This window comes from Mustela putorius, unplaced genomic scaffold (assembly GCF_011764305.1).
Source record: "Mustela putorius furo isolate JIRA1106 unplaced genomic scaffold, ASM1176430v1.1 tig00000056_pilon_pilon_pilon, whole genome shotgun sequence".
Classification (NCBI taxonomy): Eukaryota; Metazoa; Chordata; class Mammalia; order Carnivora; family Mustelidae; genus Mustela; species Mustela putorius.
The window spans coordinates 5789402-5802587 of NW_025421263.1; the positions used below are offsets into that span (position 1 = coordinate 5789402).

General features: G+C 34.3%; 1 pseudogene; it reads right to left on the reverse strand.

Moving 5' to 3' along the window:
- Nucleotides 1-3137: 3137 nt before the first annotated feature.
- On the reverse strand, nt 3138-3256 carry LOC123394729 (annotated as a pseudogene).
- Nucleotides 3257-13186: the final 9930 nt, after the last annotated feature.

Below are 13186 nucleotides of genomic sequence, written 5' to 3' on the forward strand. Positions count from 1 at the left end.
ATCAATAAAACTGAAGACAACCTTTGGAATGAAAGAACACATTTGGAGAAGAAATATCTAATTAAAGATTAATATCTAAAATCTATAAAGAATTTATCAAACTCAGCATCCACAAAACAAATAATCTAGTTAAGAAATGGGCAGAAGACATGAATAGACATTTTCCCAAAGAAGATATCCAGAAGGCTAACAGACACATGAAAAGGTGCTCAACATTGCTCATCATCAAGGAAGTGCAGATCAAAACCATGATGAGATACCACCTCACACCTGTCAGAATCGCTAAAATTAGGAACATAGGAAACAACAGGTGTTGCCTAGAATGTAGAGAAAGGGGAACCCTCTTACACTGTTGGTGGGAATGCAAACTTGTGCATCCACTGTGGAAAACAGTATGGAGGTTCCTCCAAACGTTAAAAATAAGACTACTTATGGCCCAGCAATTGTACTATTAGGTATCTATCAAAAGGTTGCAAAAATGTTGATTTGAAGGTTCATGTGCACTCTGTTTATAGTTGCATTAGCATAAATAGCCAAATTATGGAAAGACCCCAAATGTCCATCACATGATGAATGGATAAAGGAGACGTGTTATATATCGACTATGGAGTATTACTCAGCCATCAAAAAGAATGAATGAGCTTGCCATTTGCAGCAATGTGCATGGAGCTAGAATGTATTATGCTAAGCAAAGTAAGTCAGCTGGAAAGATAAATACCACATGATTTCATTCATACTTTGAATTTAAGAAACAAAACAGGTAAACAGAGGGAAAAGTAAAATTAAAACAAAAAAAGAGAGAGAGGGAGGCAAACCATAAAAGACTTTTAACTATAGAGAACAAACTGAGGGTTGCTAGAAGGGAGGTGGGTAGGGGGATGAGCTATAAGAAGGGCACGTGTGAGAAGCACTGGGTGTTGCACATAATGGATGAATCACTAAATTTTACTCCTGAAACTAATATTAGACTATCTGTTAACTAGCTAGAATTTAAATAAAAACTTGAAGCAATTAAAAAAAAAAAAGAAAGAAAGAAAGAAAATTTGCCTCTTACGCACCCTGAAGCATACATGGAGCATTGTTTCAGGTTGTCAAATCCTTCAAAGCACCACTAGGGAGCAGCTTGAAATGCTGATATAGATATTGAGGATGAAAATTATTTTACTGATTACAAAAAGCCCTTTTTTAAGTCAGGTGATAAAATGTTTCTTTTAACAAAATTGCAGAGGGAATCAACTGATCAACCTTCATACATTCTTTTCACAGATGACTTTGTGATTTTTGCTATGTAATTCTGTTCAGTGAATATAGTGATGTTGCTATAATTAATTGTTCTCCATTCCCATCTACTTTTTATATGAAAAAAATTGTAATGTCTATATCTAAGATGTGAGAAATAAACTGCCATTGATTATAAACTTTCTTTTATTTTTATTCTAAGATTTTATTTATTTATTTATTTTGAAGAGAGAGAGAGAGACAGGACATGCAAGTGGGGGAAGCGGTAGAGGATAAGGGAGAGGGAGAAAGCGAATTTCAAGCAGACTTGGTTAAGAGCCCAATGCAGGGTTTGACCCCCAGACCATGAGATCATGACCGGAACTGACACCAAGAGTGGGATGCTTAAGCAACTAAGCCACCCGGGTGTCCCATATATTTTCTCACTTTAACAATAAGTAGTATTTATCCATCCACATATGAATCAAGAAGAAAAAATATCCAGAACATTAAGATATGCATTTACAATATTTTTTCATTTAAATATTTTTCATGCAAACATCCAGTACATTGGTGTTTTGATCAATTCGTGTACTAATAATTTGGAACCTTTTTTGGGTCCTTGGGATCATAAAGAATGATGAAAAACTGTGATACATACTTTTCAGAAAAAAATATTTTGTTCGTTAGTAAGTGATTTTTATATTAAAGTTCTGAGGAGAAGTAAAAATATAGGTGTAAGGAAAAATGTTACAAAGTTAAATTTCCAAACATTAAAGAATCATCTGTTCATCAATTTTTTAAAAGGATGGTACTAAGTAAAAAAAAAAAAAAAAAAAATTGCTATAGTGTTAGATCCCATGAAACAGATTTATTTTAAAATACAGTATTTACAGTATTTCAGAAATTATGTTCTTTCTAGCTAATTAAGTTTATGAAAAAATCTTTAAAATGCCAACACGGTTATATACTAGGTTAATAGTATGTAAGTTTCCCAGTATTTTTAAACATTTTGTGAACAAAAATTTACATAATACTCATCCACACAATAGATGATCACTTGGCCTGGAGTGGTAATCATGAAGATAGAGAGTAGTGGTTGTATTCGAAACAGATTTTGATGTTTGAACTAACAGGATTTTGTGATGGATTGAATATGGTTGTGGTGGGTGAGAGAGAGGGAGGAATTGATGTCCATTCCTTGGGATTTAGCTTGAACAACTGCTGGCACTTTTAATGAGACAGAATACTACAGAGAGGCACTAGATGGTACCAAGGAATTAAGTTAAGTTTGAGGTGCTTATTTGACTTTCATGTGAAGATATCAAGTGCATTACACATAAGCCTAAAGCTCAGGAAAGATGTCTCTTCAACATAGTTAATTAGCACAAATTTTTGCATTCCAAGCCTTTATACCAGGACACTCACGATATGGAAGTTTTAACTACTGAATCAAAAAAGTTAATATATTTGCCATCTTCTGTATGGCATGCATATATTGATTAAATACCAGAATAATTCAGGTACTGTAACTAAAATAGAGTGTTATAAAGGAGAGCTGGGAGAAATTATTGACTTTATTCACTATAGAACAAATGTGAAATGTAAATGGACTTACATATTTTGTTGGTGCTCTGAAAATTAGGTTATTTCCATGTATCTATTCATAATGCATAGGCTTTTCCATTAATCTAACACTGGGCTATTAACTACAATACTCTGAAGGATGTAAATGTCTATTTTATATATTGAGATTCCTTTAAGAAAAATAATTTAAAAATTAGGAATAGTAGCAAATACTTACTTATTATTTAAGATGGGAAAAAAAGGACAATAAACTAGACATGAAAAAAATGGCAAATATCACAACATAGCAAACTCCAAAAATAATGTGATTAATTTATTAATAAGCTTCAGGATGCAAGTGAATTATTTTTCTGAATTTGCTTATGATCAATAATTCTTACAAGTATATAAAATTAATCTGAATATAAGGGATATACAACACTTGATCTTAGCCAAAAGGCAGAGAAGCGATGAATATAAGGGACATATAGGAGCAATTCAGGTGTTTTAAAAAAAATTCACTTACATTTTAAAAGATTTTATTTATTTATTTGAGTGAGAGAAAGAGAGTGTGCATGTGGCAAAGAGAGCACAAGAGGGAAGGACAGGCAAGGGAAGAGAGAGAAGCAGACTCCTCACTGAGCAGGAAGCCCCATGCAAAGCTCCATCCCAGGACCCCAGGATCATAGCCTGAGCTTAACCGACTGAATCACGAAGGTGCCCCCAATTCAGGGTTTTTCAAGTTGCTTTCTCACTGTATCAAACAACACACTTGCATAACCAAATGAGTCTTATATTGCCTATACCTACCATGACGAATACGTATAGGAAATTTGTCCCCATCACTTCCATTTTCTGGCTATTCTGCTGTTCTAATCATAAGTTTGTGTGCAATTTCATCTGGAACCAGCAGACATTGCCAGGACAGGATGGGTCAGAGATGCTAGGGTGCTACATGTTTTATGAAAAGGTCAAGACACACAAAACGTTACTTGCTCAGGAAGAGGGAAAAGTTGCTATTTGCCATTTTGCCACAGATCTGTTCCCAGCCAACACAGGAATTCTTTTTTTTTTTTTTTTTTTTAAAGATTTTGTTTATTATTTATTTTACAGACAGAGATCACAAGTAGGCAGAGAGGCAGGCAGGAGAGAGGGGGAAGCAGGCTCCCCGCTGAGCAGAGAGCCCGATGCGGGGCTCGATCCCAGGACCCTGGGACCATGACCTGAGCCGAAAGCAGAGGCCTTAACCCACTGAGCCACCCAGGCGCCCCCAACACAGGAATTCTTACAGAATTTATTCAATGATATAGATTCTTATCAAAAAGGAAGAAAAAATATGAAGCCCTTATAATTATATATTATATATATAATTATACATATAATTATATATATAAATAATATATTATTTGTATTATCAAACATATTTCTGACTGAAGAGAAACTTCAGCAAGGCACTGATGAGAATAAAATCCTCCACTTAAAATTTTGATTCTCCAGTGGAAAAGAAGAAATTTTCCACATATTATTTCTGGCTGCATGCTTTTCAAATTTCTTGGTCCTCTGCTAGCCACACTATTTCTGGGGCAGGAAAATATAGGACATACATGGCAAGATGACTTCTGGCCCTACAGTTTCTTGTTAGAGGACTCAGGGTTCCACACAGATATCCCAGAAGCCTGTCTTACTTACCAGGCAGCCAGCAAGAACTTATGCAGGAAAATGATTGTGAACCTCAGAAATACAATTGACCAAACTCACTTTCCTCTTTGGTGGAGTGTCCCCAAGTGTCACTGCCACTCCAATGACACCGGACAAGAGAGGAGGGTGAAGTGACAGGAGCACGGCAGCTTTGTACTTCCAATATTTTTTTCTGCACTCTTGACAAAAACAGATAATGACATGAACATGTGGCTAGATGCCCTCTGACAGCTTGAAAGAGAAGTTCTTTGCCAGTGAGAGAGCCTGAAACTCATGTTTTATTAACTTCATTTTAAGTCCACTTCTGCCACAGACCAAAGAAACTGCTAGAAACATCGCAGTAGACACACACTCAGGAGTATGAGAAAAGTCGGCTCAATATTAAAAGTTCTTTTTTATTTTTTTCATGCAAGAAATAGGGACCTATTCTAAGGTATGCTTTCAAAAGGAAGTAATTCCCTCCTCTATGTTAGTTCTAGATGACTGAATGTTTCCACTTGGGCTGGACCAAGACACAATCTTTATTGGCTTTACTCTTAAGAACCAAATTTTGGCATACTTGGAAAAATAAAAACATAATGAAAGTAATGCAAGAGATCAATGATTAAATTAATTTTGGAAATGGAACTAGACTATTTGGAACCGAGTCATTATTTTCTATACTTCAGAAATACCTAGAAATAAATGGGAAAATAAAGAATCATTTCTGAAAAACAAAAGAAAGAACAAACAAATAAGGGCTTATAGCTACTCACTATAGATCGGAACTCAATTTAATTGTATAATTTGGCATGGGGATAAGTCAATAATATTTAATTAATATTTATAAAGAAAAATGTGAAGAAGTTATATTAATAGTAACTAGTGTGTCCCAGTTCCTTTTACTAACTTACATGGGCTTTTTAACATTTTGTCTGCAATAATTTTAGCAAACATTTTTCATGGCTTATTTGCCTTTTATTTGTGATGTACTTTGATGCTCCAGAGTTTATAATTTTTAAAAAAAATTTATTTAATTATTTGACAGAGAGAGAGAGATCACAAGTAGGCAGAGAGGCAGGTAGAGAAAGAGAGAGAGAGAGAGAGGAGGAGGAAGCAGGCTCCCTGCTGAGCAGAGAGCCTGATGTAGGACTTGATCTGGGACCCTGAGATCATGACCTGAGCCAAAGGCAGAGGCTTAATCCACTGAGCCACCCAGGTGCTCCGAGTTTCTCATTTTTATATAGTCAAGTTTATCATACTCTTCCATTGCAGGTCTTTTTCTCCAGTACTTTCATGGTTATAAAGTTCTTCCCTATCCAGACTGAACTGCACAATTCAAATGACAGCTATTTTTATTTTGAACTTATATATGTTCCTTAAAAAATCTAATTTACATTTAAAATTTTGAAAAGCTTAATTGAGTCTCTATTGTTGAGCAATTTAACTTTTCATTTCCTTTGTGTACTATTAGAACTTAAAAAAGAAAGAACTTGAATAAGCTTTTCTATCCTTCTCCTGCTTTCTTATTCATGACTGCATATAGAAATAATTTGAAATCCAGAACTTTGTTGTTATTCAATTACTAATATTTGGATACCACTTATGCCATTTTGTTCCATAAATATATGTCAATAGATGGCTAGTTCTGTGTGGGTATATGATACTGGTTTGGGTAACTCAATATTTCACTGAATTTTGTGTTTCCAGCAAGTCTACATAAAACTCCAATTTCTTTATGCTTAAATTTTTAATTCATAAGTTTTATTTTAATAAGGAGAACTATAGGTATGAGTACTTTTTGGCAGAAATATACATGCATGACATATTTTCTAAGTAAAACCTGAGAAGTTTATTATTCTTCCTTCACATACAAGTTTGTCACTTGGCCTTAGAATCCTTGTGTCACAAACACATTCTCTTAAAGTTTACAGATGTGATTCTACAGATGTTACCACCTTGTGGTGCCATGTGAAGAAGACATTTGAGATCTACTTGTTTATTACATGAGCACTTTCATCGTTTTTGTTGTGTTGGAATTTGTTTTGCTGGGAGATTTGGATGTGAGGAGTTTGAATTTGGAAACACAGAGGGTCTGACAACTTAACAGGAGTAAACCTAGTGGATTTTGGGGTTCGACTCCTGTTTGTGATGAGCTGAGGAATGAATCACAAGTATGGAAATAAAAACAGAGCTTAGGCAAATGTATCAAACAGGTTGACAGTGAGATGGGAACACGGGGCATTTGAAAGAGGCCTTCGAGTTCAAGAATTGGAAGTAAAGGTAGTATGTTTCACTAATTAGGATTACCCATTGGAGAAGCTGCATCTGATAATAGGAGAGAGAGAGAGATAAGACAACAGCAGTACTGGAGAAAGGAAATAGTCTTGGGATCTAGAGTGCAAAACAAATAACTCATAGTTCACAAGAGGATACTTCCTCTGTTGTACAGAGACTAAAGAAGAAATGCCATCAGTGACTATGGTTAGAGGCAGGAGAGCGGCTTGTATTTGATGACTTCTCTTTTCCTCTGTGAAATGTGAACCTTGGTCATTAGTTGAGAAAAAAATGGAGAAGAAGTGGTAAAGGCTTGAGCAGCGAGAAGAAGGTGTGAAAACATCTTCTTGGAAAATGAGGAAAATCCAGTTAAACAGAAGAATTGTTTGAAGCAATTTATTTAAATGTAAAAATGTCCATTTAGTTCTGTTTGTTATATAATTACAAATGTACATTTTCTTCTTTCGCAATGAATGTTGTTTATATGTGTGCATAGCATATGCTTAGTATATGCACTGCCAATTTAAAGACAATCATATTTGACTCATTATATGGTTTATCAGTATCAGAATAGTAGTGATGGAAAATAAAAAATGTGAAACAGACCAAGTGCCCTGTGGGAATTCTAACATTGTCTGAGGTTCTCTGTTCTGATTTATTCATGAGATTCCAAGATTTATCATAAAGCCTCTCACCTGGTAGACATTTGACATGTCACAAATTCTTCTCTTAAAAGCCCAGTCTGATAGACTTTCTACAGGACTAGAATACTTTACCTGTGTGCATTTTAAGAGATAGGAAATTAGTGAGTATATGTAAGATTCTTGATTTTTAGTTGATGATGAAATTGAATTTATAGTAACAAAATACATATTTTTAAAGTTCTAGCTTCCAATAGTAAAGGAGATATTGACTATACTTGTTCATTCTTCTGTTTTATTGAAAATGAAAATTCCTTCAGCCTCAAGTCTAACAAAAGTAAAAATTATGATAGTAAGACCATCCCCAAATTAATATTTTTATAGAAGATATGATCTTTTTAAATAAAGCACTAGAGATCTAAAATCTAATACTTTTGGAGAAAATTATAAGTAGACAAATAACTATAATACACCAAATATTTTAAGGAGATAGAAGAATGCATTTTTATAGATGAAAAACTATGAAATACAATGACTATGCCCCAAATCTGCAATGTTTTCAATCAGATCCACATAAATACATTGGAACTGCAAGTTTTATAGTAATTCTCTGAGTTATGTAAATAACTATACTTGCTTCTCTCCTAGGCTACCTAGAGTAGACAAAACACAAAGAAAACACATTTGAAATGATTTTATTAAAAACTATACACCAAGATCCTGTAAAAGCTGTAACTGTAACTTTATTGACTGCATCAATTTGAGATTACAACATCTTCTTTAACATTTCTGAAAATGGATGGCATTATTCATCATTGTGTAGCATTGTTGTGTTGTGTTCAAAATGGTCACTTACTGCCCTAAGATCTAAGTTTAAAGGACAAAAATTCTAACTTGTCTACTAGGCTAACAGAGAGATGTGTTTCCTTCTTGGTGGGTTTCATTCTATGTTAAATTCAGACTAAATTCTCCAAATCAGCCAATCACATCTATCATGCTATACTACTAAGTATATGTATAAATTCAGATTTTTTATTTCTACCTTGTCAATTTCACATACTACATTGTGATTTTTCACTGCTTTTATTTTCTTAAACCTGATTTGCTCCACAGAAGGTAGAATTTTCTGTCTTTATTTTAACATTTAGTACTTGAAAGTGAGCATTTAACTCCGTTTTGCTAAATTGAATACTTTTGTAAGGAAAGATTCCAAAAGTTGAGAGAAAATGACCCAAATATACTAGTGCATAAAATGCCTGTCACATATTTTTTTATGACTGAGTTATAAAATTGAATCCAGCAAGACATCAAGCTGCATTTTGTGGTGCAATGATCTGGTGGATATGCTTCTTAAGATCTTTAAAAAACAATTTGTTTTTTATTTTTATTTTCAAAGATTTTGGAAAAACTGCTTTTCAAAGAAATGAAAGGCCAAAAGCAGCCGTGTTTACTTAAGGGCTTTGACAATGTGAAGAGCTGTTCAGACAGCGGAGATCCCATCTCTGACTGAACAAGCATTTCAGCACTGTCCCTGGCGTGACTTTACCTCCTACGGTCTTCTTCAAAATCGGAAGACTGTCAATAACTACTCCCTCACGGCCGAAACAAATCGCATTTTGTTCCACTTCTGAAATTTCAAGGTGAAATGAATTTGAAATTTTGTTCTCTAAATCAACACTTGTAGAAGTGAGAGGAATTTGACCTTTGTCTTTGCATGCTGATGAACTACAACGGAGAGAACCAATTGCATACGAGAAATTTCAAAGATTTAAGCTTCAATCTTTTTAAGCTCATTTGCAAATGTCAGTCAGGGCACTTTGTCTACCAAGTGATTTATTTACTCTTGCTACCTTTGGCGGAAGGAAAAATTCACTAACTAGAAATAAAGAAATCACTACACAATAGAATATTTGACCCTCAGACAGACAATCCCATGTATTTCCCTGCTATGTTATTAAAACATTTGTTGTTACTCATGATAACCACTTGGATGATGGCTTGTTTTAGGTGATCTTTTCCCCCTCAAAATTGTGGGAAAACTCCATAAAATGTGTTGTGTGACAAATCACTGCATGACATTTTAATTCTTTGAAAGAAAGTCACTCTACACTATTTTGTATAAGGAGTTTTCTTTATGATTTCTTGATTCTTGCTATATACATGATGCTAAATGTTGAGATAGTTTATATACTAAACATTAATAAATTAAGTTTTCTAAAAAACTGGGGTGAACAAGTAAAAAGAGGGAATGTTTTGTGGGTTATAAAGCATTACTGCTTATATTCTGATTGAATTATTATCTCTTGTGCCACAACTGCTTTATTGTGTTTTGTTGCCTATTGATGGTCCTGGAAACTCAGTCTTTCTTGTTCTGCTTGAGATCAGATGGTCCTGGTCCATCGACTCTGTCCAGTCCATCCTTCCCAATATCCTCCTTGTGCTCATCTTTCTCTGCCTATGTCATTCTTAAGCTAGGATAACAATCTGAGGGTTTTGAAGGGGTGGGGGGTGGGAGGTCGGAGTACTAGGTGGTAGGTATTATAGAGGGCACGGATTGTATGGAGCACTGGGTGTGGTGCAAAAATAATGAATACTGTTATGCTGAAAATAAATAAAAAATAAATTTAAAAAAATGTGTGCAAGGCCCTTTGCTATACTTACTTCCGTATTTTCCTTTTATAATGTTACCTATCACCTACACCTTGGTGATTGCCAAACTTCTATTTTTCAGCTTTCTTTTGGTCTTTGCCTCTTGATCTCCAAGTATGTGTGACTGTAATAAATGGCTTCTCTGGAAATTCTCTGTCTTCATCCTACAGAAATTCTACTTCCTCCAAGAGACTTCTCCTTTCTCCCACCTGTGATTTCTATCTTGATAAAAGGCATTTTTCTTTAATATGCAATTTAAATATCAGATTCGTTCTTCCCATATTTTTCAGATTTAATTACTCACTCTACCACATCAATGCTACATGTCTAAAACCCCTTAAATCTCTGTGCTCTTCTTCTTCCATAGGTCCACTATCTTGGCTTGCACACTGATTTCCCCAAGTTGAGACAATGCAATTTCTTCCTGCCTGGTACCTCTGCTCTCATCTTGTTTCCACTCCAGCAGTCTTCTCCACAGAGGTTTGAAGAATACTGGGGCTCATATTGGATGGATGCGAGCTTCCAAGTGAAAGGAGGAAATGGTATCAAGAATGCTCACCAGCCAAGAATGTATCCCAGAAAACTACTTCAAGTAGTGGAGAGGAAACAGAATGGAATCTTCTAGTCAGCAGGTGTTTGGTGTGAAAATAAAGATAATCATAGGAAAAGGAATTTAAGCACAGTCTTTATTCATGCATAAATTTCATGCTGTCCAGATAGAGGCAGGTATTTAAAATTCCATTTCCTCTGAGAGAAAGAATATGTCTTTAGCTTCTCCATTATTCCTGAGGTACACTTATTTATTGGCTGTGTATTAATTTATTTAGTAGAGATATTAGCATACTCCTCAAAAATACATATTTTAAAATTATTTCAAAAACACTGTATATCATTTCCTCAAAATTTTAGAACACAATTCTAGAAATAAATACTATTTATTTCAATTTTGTTAAAATGTTAAAATTAACAGAAAAGTAATATAAAAGGTCAAATTTCTCAAATGTCAATATGATTTGCACAATATTTTGACCACATACAATCATGTATTTTTTCCTTATTCTTTCTTTTAAAATCTTAGTTCTTTCCTCTTAGAATTGTATTCTTTCCCTCTTGTTTGGGAGACAAAATGGTATTTTTTTTAATTAAAATTTTGTCTATTAAGATCAAGAAAATGTCATGAAAACTTACCAGCTATATAGATCTGTAATTAATTTCAACCAACATATCTATGGTGATATTTTTTTGTATAGAATGCTGGGCTTCACAAGAATTTTCTCAGAACTGATTTCATGTGCATGGAAGCTGAATGGTCACATGCCTTTGGGATTCATCAGGGTTTGAAATTTAATGGTCAGAATTTGAGAGCTAACACTATCATGAGTTGCATGGAATCAATAGTTTAACAGAAACAGATTCCTCAAAAGATCATAAATCCTTTCCTAGATTGTTTTATGAAATGAGGTTGATTGAAGAATAACAGTAATCTACAAAGTGAAAACAAATATTAAGTCTCATTTCCTGTATTATCAGAGACTCTAGCCTCAATGGATGGATCACCTTGAACTGACTAACATAACGTTTTCCAAAGTGGTACAATGATATTCTATAAAACATTAAAAAAATAAAAGGATTTATGGTTACACAGGTTTAGGAACAATTGTATACTATAGTCCCACTTAGAAAGGTTCTACACTGCAGCACATGAATGGCCGCAAAATGTTCTGCAGTAAAGGAAACTTATCCAACACTGTTCAGCAGAGGCTTTCTGAATTTACATGATCTAGAGGGTTTTTTTTTCCGTGTAATACTTCTCATATTCATTTAAACTTATGGGATCAATAAACAAGAGGAATTAAATACCCAAAGATAATTATCATACATAAAGTTAAAATGATAGTTTGTTCCAATGTATATAACACCTGGGTATATCCGGAGATTTGACTTTTGAATTTAGATATATTTAACATAACAGACCCAAGAAACATATATAGAGAATGCACTGAGCCATCCATTCTATGCCTGCAAAAAGGGGGTATTTATTTATTGCAGAGATTAACTGAGTAGGGATGAACCAATTATGGAAATTTTCCAGATAGGGTAAGCTGTAGAGAATGCATTTTGAAGGAAATTAGGGATATGATCAGCCACGTGGGGTGGAAAGAGAATTCTAGTTAAAGCAAATCATACATGATAGTACTGAGGAGGCAGGCAAATCTCATGAGTGGATGACAGCAAGCAAATGAACTTGACAGATGTGGAGTCTCGGGCTGGAAATAATGAGAGAAAGCTCGGTGAGACTGAGTGGAAATAGAATCTTAGGAGTTAGACAAGCTCAGGAAACCGATGTTTTTCATGGAACTTAAATATCAAAACATCTATACACATTTAATCAACTAGTCACCAGTGCTCACAATTCATCACAAGTTATCCTTCACTTTAAATGCTAATTATTCCTGTCTAGACATTCAGCACGTTATGTGTGTATGGTTTTAGGAAAGCTCAATAAATATTTTGAGTCTGGTCCTGTGCATGAAACAGAACGTCTTTGTGTGGTTTCCCGGGCAGCTAAGTGAGAGTGGCATGCAAAACACGCAGAGGTGTTTTTAACAAGAATTATCCTTGTACACTCACCTTCCTGTGAACACTGGGCTTCCTTTTACAATTCACCTGCTCTCCTGAAGCCTTATTTGTAGGAATAATGTCCACCTTGCTCTTTTGGAATATGACAGTGGGATACTAAGAATTTAATTCCACATAACCCCACTTAACTTAATGCACCTCACACCAGGCAGACCTTGAGAAAAATAATTAGAGATTCAAATACTTTCAGAATATTTCAGATCAATAGACTATAAAAAGATTTTATGATACAGTAAGATGCTCTATTTTTTCAATTTCTATGAATACTGAACTTTGGGTTTATCAGATGTGGTTGTGGTAAAGTTTAAATTTAAATCATCAGGGGAAGGAAAGCTTATGAACATAGTAATTAAAATAAGCCAAAAATAAAAAAAAACAGGGAAATAGTATCATAATTTAAAGCAAGATATTTTTTATTACATAAAATTATATTCATCATTATTAGCCATAAACCCAAAATAATTTTTAAACAACTTTTCTGGAAAGGTAGAATATTCTAGAATTTATATTTAGCATTT